Consider the following 12,367-nt stretch of genomic DNA (forward strand, 5'->3'; position numbering starts at 1 on the left):
GGAGGAGTTTCTGCTGGCCACAATTTTCAGTTCCTTCTGCTCCTAAAATAAGGAAATGGATTGTCTACATTAGGCTACCAAAGCCATCTGTTTTCTATCCTAAAAATGCTGCTGCCACCATGTAAGATAAGCACTGTTGTCAGTAGCAGATCTCTTGGTGAAAGGGGAAGTTCAGTGCACAGTAATATTTCCTTATTATATGCCCAGTTTCCATTTTGACTGCCATAGAACTAACTATGGCTTCTCAGCAAGAGAAAGTGAACGATGTGAAAATGATGTGAATATGAAAGCAGAATTGTAATTGCAATTATCAATAAATAGGTTTTCTGATAAAATAATTGTGTCATAAAATATGCATAAAAATACTAAAATGCTTCCAAATGCAGGAGTAGACACTGCCCTTCACAGCTACTTAATTTTCTTCTCTTGCTTTGTATTCCTAATGTCTAGAACAAACACCTGTCATTCTAATGCCTTGCAATACTTTCCTTATCCTCACATCCTAGCTGAATCCGTCCTTGGCTAACCCATATAAAAAAAACATGAAGAAGCAAATTACAATGCATAATTTGGTAGTAATTTGTTCATTCTAGATTCATTTTCCATAGCAAAATGTTAATATGTCAATACAACAGCTCGAAGCACATTTCTTCAAGCCACTGAGAATTTATGTTCTTCACTTCAGTGGCAGATATAAAATCTCACCACTTTTTCTTTTGAAGCCTATGGGTCTATTAGACAACCATGCTTTGATTTCTTGCTTTCTCGTACAGCACAAATTTTCCAGACAAACATACTACAGAAAGCACACAACAATGAAATTTGGCTCTAATGACATGCTTTCACTATATTACTTGGTAACAATTTCAGCACAAAGTTGAGAGGACTACATATTCACCTCAGGTGTTGTATGGCAGATATAACTAAGCCACAGTGATTTTTATACACATGTAAAGGCCCAACTGATGGTGGGTTTACCTGCTCATGCACCAAAATGACTTCAAACAGGGAAATCCAATTCAACATTAAATTCTTCCCGTAAGTTTTTGAAAGTATTCCTTCTTGTGCCCATTTATCATCACCATATGAGAGCAACAGACATATACTGACAGAAACTAATGTAAACCAAATTTCCCTATTTTCTTCTACTAAAGCTAAGCTCAGGTAAAGCTTTGGAATGTCCAAGAGTGCTTTGCACAGGGCATGTATTCGCATTACAGAATGTAAGAACTTTGAAGTGATGGAATTGTTACAGTTTGAGGACAAAGTACATAAACCATTATTATTCATGCTTTCTGAACTGAAGATAAAGATCTCAGAACACATCTGACAACTGCTCTGAATTATTGAGAGGTGTGTGGTGACTCAAAAATATACTGCGCTGTATGTTATGAAAATACAACTCATTTAATACTTCTCTTGGGACTTCATCTTAGCACTGTAATTGAATCTGATGTCTGAATGCAAAATACCTTCTTTCCGATAAGGGAGAATAATTTACATTACATATATTGATATTTATAATATAGGTATTTGTCAACATATACCAATTATGTACAGCAATAAACAAGCAACTTTTCTGCCTTAATGAAAACCAGTATTTATTACGAAATATTTTATGAATGTCTTCATTTTACACCATTAAGTACTCCAAAACAATACATAAATTTGCATACATCACTGCATATGCAACTCCTTCGACTGAAGTCTGTGGTAAAATTCCCCCTAACCTCAAGAGAGGTTTCTCCAGATACAATCTAAAGCCTTATGTATTATGTTATGGCTATACATTTTAGCATGTTTAACAGGCACTGTTCTGCCCAGAGAAGGAGCAGCTATGTGGTATTGACAGTACATATTGAAGAAAAAACAGTTAGAAGTGTACTCTGAAGCACTCCACCAAAGTGGGGTTAGCAGATTACCAGATCACTCACAGCAAAGAAATTAAATACATGCAATTCCAAAACGGGTGACAAAATGCTCACACAACCATAAATTTTAATTAAATATGCACCCACTTATGAAAATATAAACAAATCAATCTAAAGAGGTACTGAGAAATACCAAGAAATGGGTCTAGATATAAGTTTTAAAAAAATGAGCAACCAAAACCCAGATTAAGTAAAACAAATTTGTGCTGCTTTTCACTACTCAAGGCCAAATTGCAAAAATCACTATATTTGTCAAATCCTTAATTTTAGGCCAAATTGCAAAAATCACTATATTTGTCAAATCCTTAATTTTATTTTTTGTTTCCAAAATGGTACTTCCGTAATTTTAATATTGGAATAGAACTGCTACTAAACTACAAAAATCTTGCCATTAACAAAAAAGAAACTACATTTTAAACCAATGTGGGCTGTGACATGCAGCCCATTTATGAATGGCTGACTATTTCAGTTGCCATCAGGAAATTGACACTATTACTATTCATTCCTGGATATATTAGTATGGGAGGTATACTTCTGATACCTTGATAATAGATGAGGTTTTTTTTCAGTTTCTTGGGGGTTTTTAGGGGATTTTTTTGATTGTTTGGTTGAGTTTCTTGAATGTCAGTGTAGCTAAGTCTCCTGGCATGAAATTGCTTAGGGTGCAGCACCCCTCCAGGACACCATCATAATCACAAACACTGTTTGTCAGAAGGCTCTTGTTCTATCTAAGCACACGTTTTAGAAAGTAAATCAGTCTGAGAAGAACTTCGGATGCCATATTTAGATATAATTCAGTAATTTAGTTGAGAAGGTAAGCAGCATATTCAATATTAAGAGACTGAAAGCCAGTAATTTGGGATAACAAATAATCTAGCCCTGAATGCAAATATTTTTTCCAGCAATTGTTATTGCTTATGTGATGATAGGCAAGTCTACATTTGTCAAATGCCACAACACAAAAACAGGGAACCATGTACACATATGAGCTATGTACTCTGAATTTTCAGCTTAAAAAAAGCATTATATTTACACATTTTGAGAGGAAACAAAATGTACTTGGTTCTATCTGAAAATAAGAAATATTCAAATTACCACACCCTTAAGTTTAAAAAAACTCACTTTAAGAACTATCACTAAAACTGTATTACACCCAAAACAGTCAAAGCAGTCATATAGATTTTTCAGATCCTCTTGAAATTTAAAACTCCAAACAGATACCAAACAGAAGGGCAGAAGTTTTCATTTTTAGACAGTACAGGAAAATAGCTTTAACTTTAAAAAAAAAAACAAAAAAAACAAACCCCAAACAGTTTCAAGTTTTCAGTTGGGATTCTTCATACAGGCTGCCTATTTAAAGGATACTTCAACAGCATCGATAGCTGAGCAAGTTGTACGTCACAGTTTGATTCATTTACATCTGGGAATTAAGCTGATGTTTTAGCATGTTAAAGACTCACAGAAATACACACAGATACTTTACCCTTTTATCTAATCAGTTTAGAGAAACATTGCACAGTGAAACTTTGGAAATTCATGAGAGTATGAATCACCATGTTCTACAGTTGGCCCAGAGCTGCAACACACACACAGGCTTTCTGTGTGCTGAGCATTCTCTCACAAACTCAGACTGTTTTCTTACTTCCCTAACAACATAATTTACATTCATGGCTTCTATCCTAACTTGCTGCATCACCCACATGCCACGAAAAACAAAGTGGTAGCTACTTTTCAAGGCAATGCAGTGATATTTTGTGTGCAAATAACTAACGGTAATTTCTTGGGTCAAAAGACCTATAGTCCCATTTCCCCCTCTTCTACTTAAAACCATTATGTAAATTACAATTCCACCTCTACAGCTGCATCTTTGCATAATACACTATCTATGAAAGGCCCAAACAAGACCGTAATCCTTATTTTAGTAAATGTTCAGTGTAATCTCAGGTTTTAGTAGCAAGTAAGGTTTATCACCATCTACCATTAAGACTCATAGGGCATTAACACTGAGCAAGACCCCAGTACAACCTGTGAGAATCTGCTCATAAATACTGAAGCTCTAGATTTTTTCTATTTTTGAACTGTAGCATTTCAGCAACAGTTCTTTAACAATTCTTTTATTTCACTAGCCAGAACAGCTTGTAATTACATTGACTCAACATGACACTAAATCTGCACTACTCATTATCCAGAAGTCTTGGTATATTAAATTCCTCAGAAATTTAGATTTCTTTTTTATTTTAGATAGGAATATTTTGGGCAGTGGACAAAATTTAAAGAAAAGAGTGGATTATTTGAGAGTAAATAAAAAAAGTTCAAAAACTTGCCAATATAATGATTATAGTAACGGATTTCCACCACGTAACAGTGCATATCTTAACAAACTGAAGAGAACTAGTGGCTCAAAGATGGGAGGGTGGGAAGAAAGGACAAACAAAAGCCCCACAGCCATGCAGGGGCAGGATGAGGAGCTGCAGCCCATGGCCCCTTGTAGCTCACAGCTCTCAGCCGTGCTCCCGCCCGCAGCAGTGAAAGAAAATCATACACAGGCTCACCATTATCTTCCTCTGGCATGGCTTCCTTTCAGCACCAGGCAAGTAAGGTCCAGTGCTTTATACTAAAGTCTATTCTGCCTGTGTGTAAAGTAAGTTTTTGGCTGGCTCTCGTACTCTCCTTTCCTTCCTTCTTGCCTGCCTTCCCCCTCTGCCCTCAGACATACATCTACCTTTCCTCTTTCCTTCCCAGTAGGGACACTGGAAGTATTGTAAAGATCTACACCTCCATAGAACATGATTGAAATCTTCTGGTGGACTCAGTATTTATCACTGAGGACCAACTTACAGAAATTGACACAGGCATTGTGAATGTACAGGATTTTTTCAACCTTAAAAGTTGAAAAAAGGTTTCAACTTTTTTGAAACAAGTTCAAAAAAGTCAAGCCTAAATACACTTAAGGGAATAGGGACTATATACTCAAATAAAGTGACTTTCTTATTGCCCTATAAAGCTAAGCTGGAACAAATTAGGAGAATGTGCCACGCTTTTAAAGGAAATAATTTGCAAAACTACAGTAGGAAAAAGGAGAACAAAATAATACAAAGTAATATCAAGAAGATCTGTAAATGCTGAATTGCCCAGCAATTAACCTGAAATATTGAAACCTCCCATAAAAGTGCATCTCTCAGCCAGAAACAGTCAGGTTAGCATTTTTGATCATATGAATTTGTTTTTCTTGCCAGCACTTAGAAGCCATCTTCAGCAAAACTCATAGATTTAGTTTCCTCAGAATAGAGAAAAATCAAATCATACCTCCTTTACTTGAATGAAACTGAAGGCCAAGAGCAAAAATGCCACACAAGACAATGAGGAGAAGTTACAATACAACTACAACTACACAAAAACCTCTTATGCTTATTAGGCAGAAACTTTTCCCCCTTTCCAGAGCCTTCACCTGCTCCTCTCTCATCCTCGTAGAAACCCCTTTAAAGGCTTGCTCCACTCCAGGTGCCCACATCAGGGGGCTCAGCAGCTGCCTGACCCTTGCCTTCTGCAATTACAAAGCATTTCCACGTGTTCCTGCCTCTGTAAACTTTCTTGCTCACTAACAGGGCTGTGAAACACCTGTTTGATATCAGAGCAAATGCCTGTGACAACTCTGCTACAGAGCCTTTCCTCCTGTGAGGTGCCTGTTCAGATTTCTGCCGGTACCAAATTCAGCGTCACCATCCCAGCGGTGCTGAGCAGCGCTGTGCCCTGTGCCCACACTGCAAGGTCCTGTGTGCCACCTCACCTGCCAGCTCCCTCAGGTGACATTACTCTCCTGGCAAGCGCAGACCTCATGCTCATGGGAACCAAGAAGGAGTTGCCCAATTCTCCCTCGCTGCTAGGAGGTGATTCTTGGGCACAATATTGTAAAAATCTCCTTCATTAATCACCCTCCTCACATTTGAGCAGAGACCATTAAATTCATAAAATGGTCTGTGGGCTCCAGACATGCTACTTGCCTTACACGAGTGGAATGGAAAATGCACGCAGGTCTGACACAAACAGCTGAATAGATTTGGATTAAGAGCACTGCTGGCTCTAAGTGTAAATATAGGCTGATGTCTTTGAGCAGTTTCAAGCCAGCAATTCATTACTTTCAATTAAATCCTTAGCTCTGATTAGCATTAGCGGTGGTTGTCATTCTCACATATTATCTTTATTTTGAAAAATGTTTATAATTCATTTAACATGAAACCAGTGGCAAAAAGAGTTTCTTTAACACAAAGCAGGAAACAAATTACACGTTTGCCTCATCACAGATACATGGACCCTTATTCAAATGGTTGATTGCTTTTCAATTGCAGCACAGCAGGCAATCCCCTATTCTGCCAAACATATCACCCAATGTCAGGAAGAGCAGGAAATGTGCATCATAGTGACAGCAGTTTTGAAAAGGTCATAGTCTGAACAACCTTCCACACATTGTAAGCTTATTTGAAATAAGGCTTTATGAATATCACAAAGGGCTAGCTTAGTTCTCAGTCAGACAAAACAACTTAATTTTTTTTTTGTTATTCACAAGCCAAACTGATTAGTTTTAGCAACAATGATGAAAACAATTGAAAGTTTGAGTAAATTATTGACTAGAATTTTCCTTTTACTTAGTTAAAATTAGGAAGGCTCTCAGGATTTGGTTTTAAGAAGCAAAGTTTAACTGCCGTGCCACACAATAATATTAACTGTTCCTCTCTGGCAAACTTTTCACATGAAGAACACATTTGTCCATTTTGAGCTAATAGTATAGTAAAAAACTATTGTTTCCTTGATAGCTATATATGGCTTTCCCTGGGATTAAATATGCTTCTGTATGAAACAACATTATAAAGAGAAAAATTAACTCATCCCTGATCAAGTAGCTGCCATGAAATAGGTAATTCAATTATCCATGGTAAAAACTAGCATACCATATTACAGGTATTATTCAATTTCTGTGTTAGACATTTAAACAACACTGTTTTGCTGGAGTTTTTAACTTCAAAGCCCTTCTTACAGATAAATCTGTGATGTCTTTCTGCTACCTTCCCCAAGGGACCTGTACTAGAAAAAGAAGCACACACATTGAGCAGCATTTAAACCATATGGTTAAAGTGCAGCATCATTTCTGTTCAAGGAAAGCTAAAAAAGAAATGTCAAGTATTTTCAGTTTTACTGATGTGAAACATTTGCTCCTAATACATGTTACATTGTCCATTTTTTCCCAGTTGTTACTAAGGAACTGTGGTGGGTTGGCCCTGTATACCACGTACTGCCCACCCGACTACTTGCTCACTGTCACAGGAATACAGAAGGAATTCAGTAAGGAATTCATTCATTCATTTCCACTGGCAGGCAGATGCCCAGCCATCTTCTGGAAAACAGCAGAAGTAACAGGGCCATGTCTTAACCACCGATATTCCCCCCTCCAGTCCGTCCTTCTCCTTTTGCCCAGCTGCCATCACTGAGCAGAATGTTTTATGGAGTGGGATGCCCCTCTGGCCAGTCTGGGCCAGCTCCACCAGCCATGTCTTCTCCCAGCTTCCTGCTTCCAGAGGGGCAGAGTGGAAATAGAAAAGCCTTTATGTTATTCAAGAATGTTCAGCATCAAACTCAGCACTGTTGTGGTCACCAATGAGAGTATTATGTGGGCTGCTTTCATGACAGAAAGAGCCAGTACAGGAACACTGTGGGAGCTTTGAAAGATTTTCCAGGCATTAATAATCCCACAAAGGGCATGTGGGGTGTGTGTGCTGTAATCCAAACTGTTAATCAGTGGCACATTATGGAAAAAAATATATTTAGAAGAATCTCATGATATTTTTGTTATATGGAATTTCTCATTCAATGTCTTCTACAAAAGCAGTAAGATACTAACAATTTCCATCTCCTTTACATGTGTGAAACACAAACACATGAAAATTAAAGATTAGTAAGGTGAGATACCATCTTTACAGGCCCTTCAGAAAGAACAGCAAAACACTACACGCTTGTATATAGGAGTATAGCTCTCAGAGCCATTTAGCTAACAAACCGGGACACCAATGACACATGTGTGGAATTCTGAAAGGAAACAAAAAGAAAACAAAACACTGATAAACCAAAAAAACCCCAAAAACTCCCCAAAAAGCAACCTACAAAAGGTAAATATTTTAGAGATAAGAGGGAGTTTTAAAAATAATATTTCTATAAATAATATTTTCATCTGGATTTGCTAGAAGAAAATAATCTTAATTATGCTTAAACTTTCCTGACTTAATTTTGCCATTTTAAGTAAGCTTAATTTGATGCAGAGTCCCATGCACTGCGTATACACCTCTTATCTTTTTTTTTTTTCCTGAGGAGGACTGATCCTATCTGCTCCATATATTCAGCAAAGTTGTGGGGTTTTTTCTGAAGATGTTAGAATTAACCCAAAATACCTAGAAATATGAAAAATCACACTGCAATCTAAGTGGCAATAACACAAAAATGCTTTTCCAGACCTCTTTGAGAATACTGCTCTATGAAAATAAAAAAAAATGAAAAAAATAAAGTATCAAAAATCTTTATCTTGACATAGGAGAATAGTCTACCCGAACAATCCATTTAAAATTACTTCTACATCTATGTATGTCTATTAAGAAATACCTGAAAAACCAGAGACATCCACTCAAATAAATATATAAGTGATTACTTTCACAGAAAATAATGCCCAAGTGAGGTGATTAAGTCAAGCAATGTGACTACTGAAAAATTTTTCTGTGCTTAACTAAAGATATTTTCTGTGATATATAATTCCTAGGGAATAAAAGAGAAAGTATAGTTTTCCTGCTAAACCTGAGTAACACAGTTTCAATTTTATATCCAGTAGTCTTTATGGAAATAGTTTGCTATTGAATCGATTATTCTCTTCTAATAAATATGTAAAAGCAAACTGAAGTCAAAATACAAACAGTCCTCTAGCCTACTTCATGGAAAATCAATCTTATAAGAAAACCATATATATCTCTACAAATGAGAAAGCGTTTAGCTTTCAACAGAAAGAAAAATTCTAGTCAGATATTTCAACAGTCATGTTTTTTGTATTAGTTGATACAACTTCTGTCTCGTGACAAATTGCCCTTCTAAACACGGAAAAAAATACTTTTTCACAGATAATATTAGAATTTGATAAAAACCATCAGTATTCTACATAAGAATCAACCTAGGGGTAGAGTAATAGATAATCCTTATTATGCATTTAAGAAATACAAGCTACAGAACTAATTATATGAAAACAAAAAAGATAATTTTAAGCTACAATTCAATGGAGTGCTGTCTACAAGAATGTCTAGTGATGCATAACTTCCACACACCTGGTGCATCTGTCTCATTTCTTCCCACCAGAAAATGGCAGAGTGTTAAACTGAAACCTCTGGCCACCACAGCTACCAAGCCCTGTCTGTTGTTTCAGTGGTTTAGCTACTGAAGTGTAGAAATATTTCAAATGAATGAAAATAAAAATCCTGTTATAATATTTGCTGTATATGGAGTTTCTAAAAGCAAGACTAACTTTCATGTCCATTAATAAAGCTAAAGAGTTTGCTGCACGTCATACTTTCTTAGGTAATTTCAAGAAATCTACGAAATGAGATACACAGATACAAATTTACTCTTTATAACAAGAGAAATAAACTTTGCCATGGGAATAATTATTTTGAGCTACTATATTTTTTTTATTTATTTAACTGAATTGAAAGTCATTTCAGGTCACCAAAGCCTGTTTATACTTGGCAACCCTAAATTATTAATTGAAGCAGAAATAAATATTTAATCACAAATCCTTTGAAAGTGGCAATGCCTTCGTAACTAAATTTTTACAATTGTTTTACCCATAAACAGTTTAGTTGAACAACTGAAATTATAATCCACAATAGATTTTCCTCTATTTTTAAACACTGTCTTTACAGCAAACAAACCTATATGAGATCTGTGTGAAATGAGTCATTAGTTCAAAGTTGCTGGAATGACCCAGATAACTGGCTTTGTTTGCCATAAAACACTTACCTCTTGACATTATAAATTTATCCTTATGCACAAGCATGACTGAATTATAACTGTATGATTTTCTTTTCAAGACTACATTGTAAGGTAATATTCATATAATCCATTTTAAGTCATGGCAGAACTTATTTTACTGTCTTAATTTCATTTTGTATGCACATGAAGTAGCACAGTATTACAGTCTAGGGGGGAAAAAAAGCACAAGTAGGAATAAGAATGATTTTTAAAGCAGTTTAATCCATTAACTGCCATAGCTATTTCTGAAGAATTTAAGCATTAGTGTACTTCCAGTCATAGTGGCTGAGACAAATTTCTAGTTAAGTCTTTAAACCTATTCTTTAGTTCATACAGAATTTAACCTGGATCACTTTTTGAATGTCCAACTAAAGCTAAAGACATTTTAACAGCATTGCTACACATGTATTTGTAAATGAATTTCACAGACTTCTGTTAGCACTATAATTACTAGAAAAGAGAAAAATTATGGGTAATGTATTTGTAAAGCTTTCTGGAGCTCTTGCACCTTTTCTGAAAAGGAGGTGGAAAAGCCCAGTACCTTGAAAAAAATGCTACATATTTCCTTCATAGTTATTTTTCATTTTCCTCCTGAATTTAATAGGCAGTTTAAATAATATTCATCAGTATACATGCCCTATTTTTTTTCAAACACAACTTTATTGGAGTGGTTTTGTCTGGGCATGTACGCTTGACAATGTGCAGGTACTGAATTTCTGTTTTCCTCTCTCTTCCTCTTCTCACCCCCACAAGAATTACATGACCTTCCTTCCCACTTTTCCCTTCTTGAAGAACTTTTTTGAATAGACAGAAGTCCTGACAGTAATAATCTGCTCACAGGGACACCACAAGAGCACCACAAACTCAGTCAGCAAGAAAAAAAAAGCTTCCGTGGGTTCTGTATTGCAGTCAAGTCAAACTGTTTTTTCAGAACCAGGCACACTTTCCTATAACTTGATACCTGTGCACTATGATAAAAGAGAAACTGAAGATTTCCAAGGCAGTGATGCCAGCTGAAAAAGATAAAAATGTGCAAATGACTTAGCAAAGTGTTAAGTGCACCATCTGAAGTTGTGTCAGTACCATGAAATTCCTGCAGCTAACACAGAAAGCATTCCAAGTGCTAATGACTAAATTCTTTCTAAATTCTTTAGCCTTTCAAGGTCTGGGTTTTACTTGGTTTGTTTCAGTAGCTTTTTATCCCCCTCTAAGTGGACTATTTGGACTATTTGCCATTTTATTTAGGCATTTGCTTAACTTGAGTACTGTAAAACTGAGAAGTCATGCCGTCATACTGAATAAATGTGTAACAAAACTACTGACAAAAAGTGTTTAGTAAATAGAGTAATTTTTCTAACATTATTATTTATTAATATTGTGCATCAATTAAAAGGATACCTCTTTCTTGAAAATTTCTCAGGGATTATTTAGTGCATTTTATTTTAAAATAATCTCATAAAAATATCCATCAGACACCTTAAAAGACAATACACACCTGAAGAAACAACAGATGAATAAAGTGTTACTTTTTTCCCCAATTTTCAGTTTTAGAATCTACTGGTCAACAGTAACAGCCATACTCCTATTCTCACATCTGAATTCATATTTAAGATAATTATGGCTAACTTCAGTTTATTTTCTTTATTCCAGTATGTGAGAGGGAGGAAGAATCTTCAGTCCAATTTAGACTTCTAGAGGGATAATCACCAGCTTAGAAAAAAGAGACAGTGTAATGCTTTTAAAGATCAATTTTCCATAGAACCATTGAATCATTAAGGTTAGAAAAGACTTTTAGGAGCATTGAGGCCAACTGTTAACCCCGCAGTGCCATCTTCAACAATAAACCACATCCTCCAGTGCCACATCTATGGTTTTTGAATACTTTCAGGTATGGTGACTCTAAAACTTTGCTGGACAGCTTGTTCAAATAACTAGTCTTTCGGTGAAGTCATTTTTTCCTAATGTCCAATCTAACGCACATCAATGCAACTTGAAACCCTTCCCTCTTTTCCATTGCTTTTTATTTGGAAGAAACCAATTCCCACTTAGAACATTCTTTCAGGAAGTTGTAGAAAGCGATAAGGTCTCCTCTCCACCTCCTTTTCTCCAGGCTAAACAACTCCAACTCCCTCAGCCAATTCTCATCAGACCTGTGCTCCACTGCCCTTTTCTGGACACACTGAAGAACCTCAAAGTCTTCCTTGTAGTGAGGGCCTCAAAACTAAACACAGGATTTGAGGTGTGCCCTCACCAGTTCTGAGTCTGGGGGGATGATCATGGCCTGGTCCTGCTGGCTACACGATTCTTGATACAAGCCAAGATGCCACTGGCCTTCTTTGGCCACCTGGGCACACGCTAGCTCATGATCAGCTGGTGGTCAA

The 12,367-nt window shown here is 36.3% G+C and overlaps 1 protein-coding gene across 4 annotated transcripts in view; it reads right to left on the reverse strand.

Annotated features, from left to right (window-relative positions):
- The window catches only part of FSTL5 (follistatin like 5), a 272,587-nt gene that overhangs the window by 184,672 nt on the left and 75,548 nt on the right, over positions 1 to 12,367 (reverse strand). The window lies entirely within an intron of this gene.

This window comes from Agelaius tricolor, unplaced genomic scaffold (genome assembly GCF_023055355.1).
Source record: "Agelaius tricolor isolate 1412-34295 unplaced genomic scaffold, bAgeTri1.0.p SCAF_8, whole genome shotgun sequence".
NCBI classification, from domain to species: domain Eukaryota; kingdom Metazoa; phylum Chordata; class Aves; order Passeriformes; family Icteridae; genus Agelaius; species Agelaius tricolor.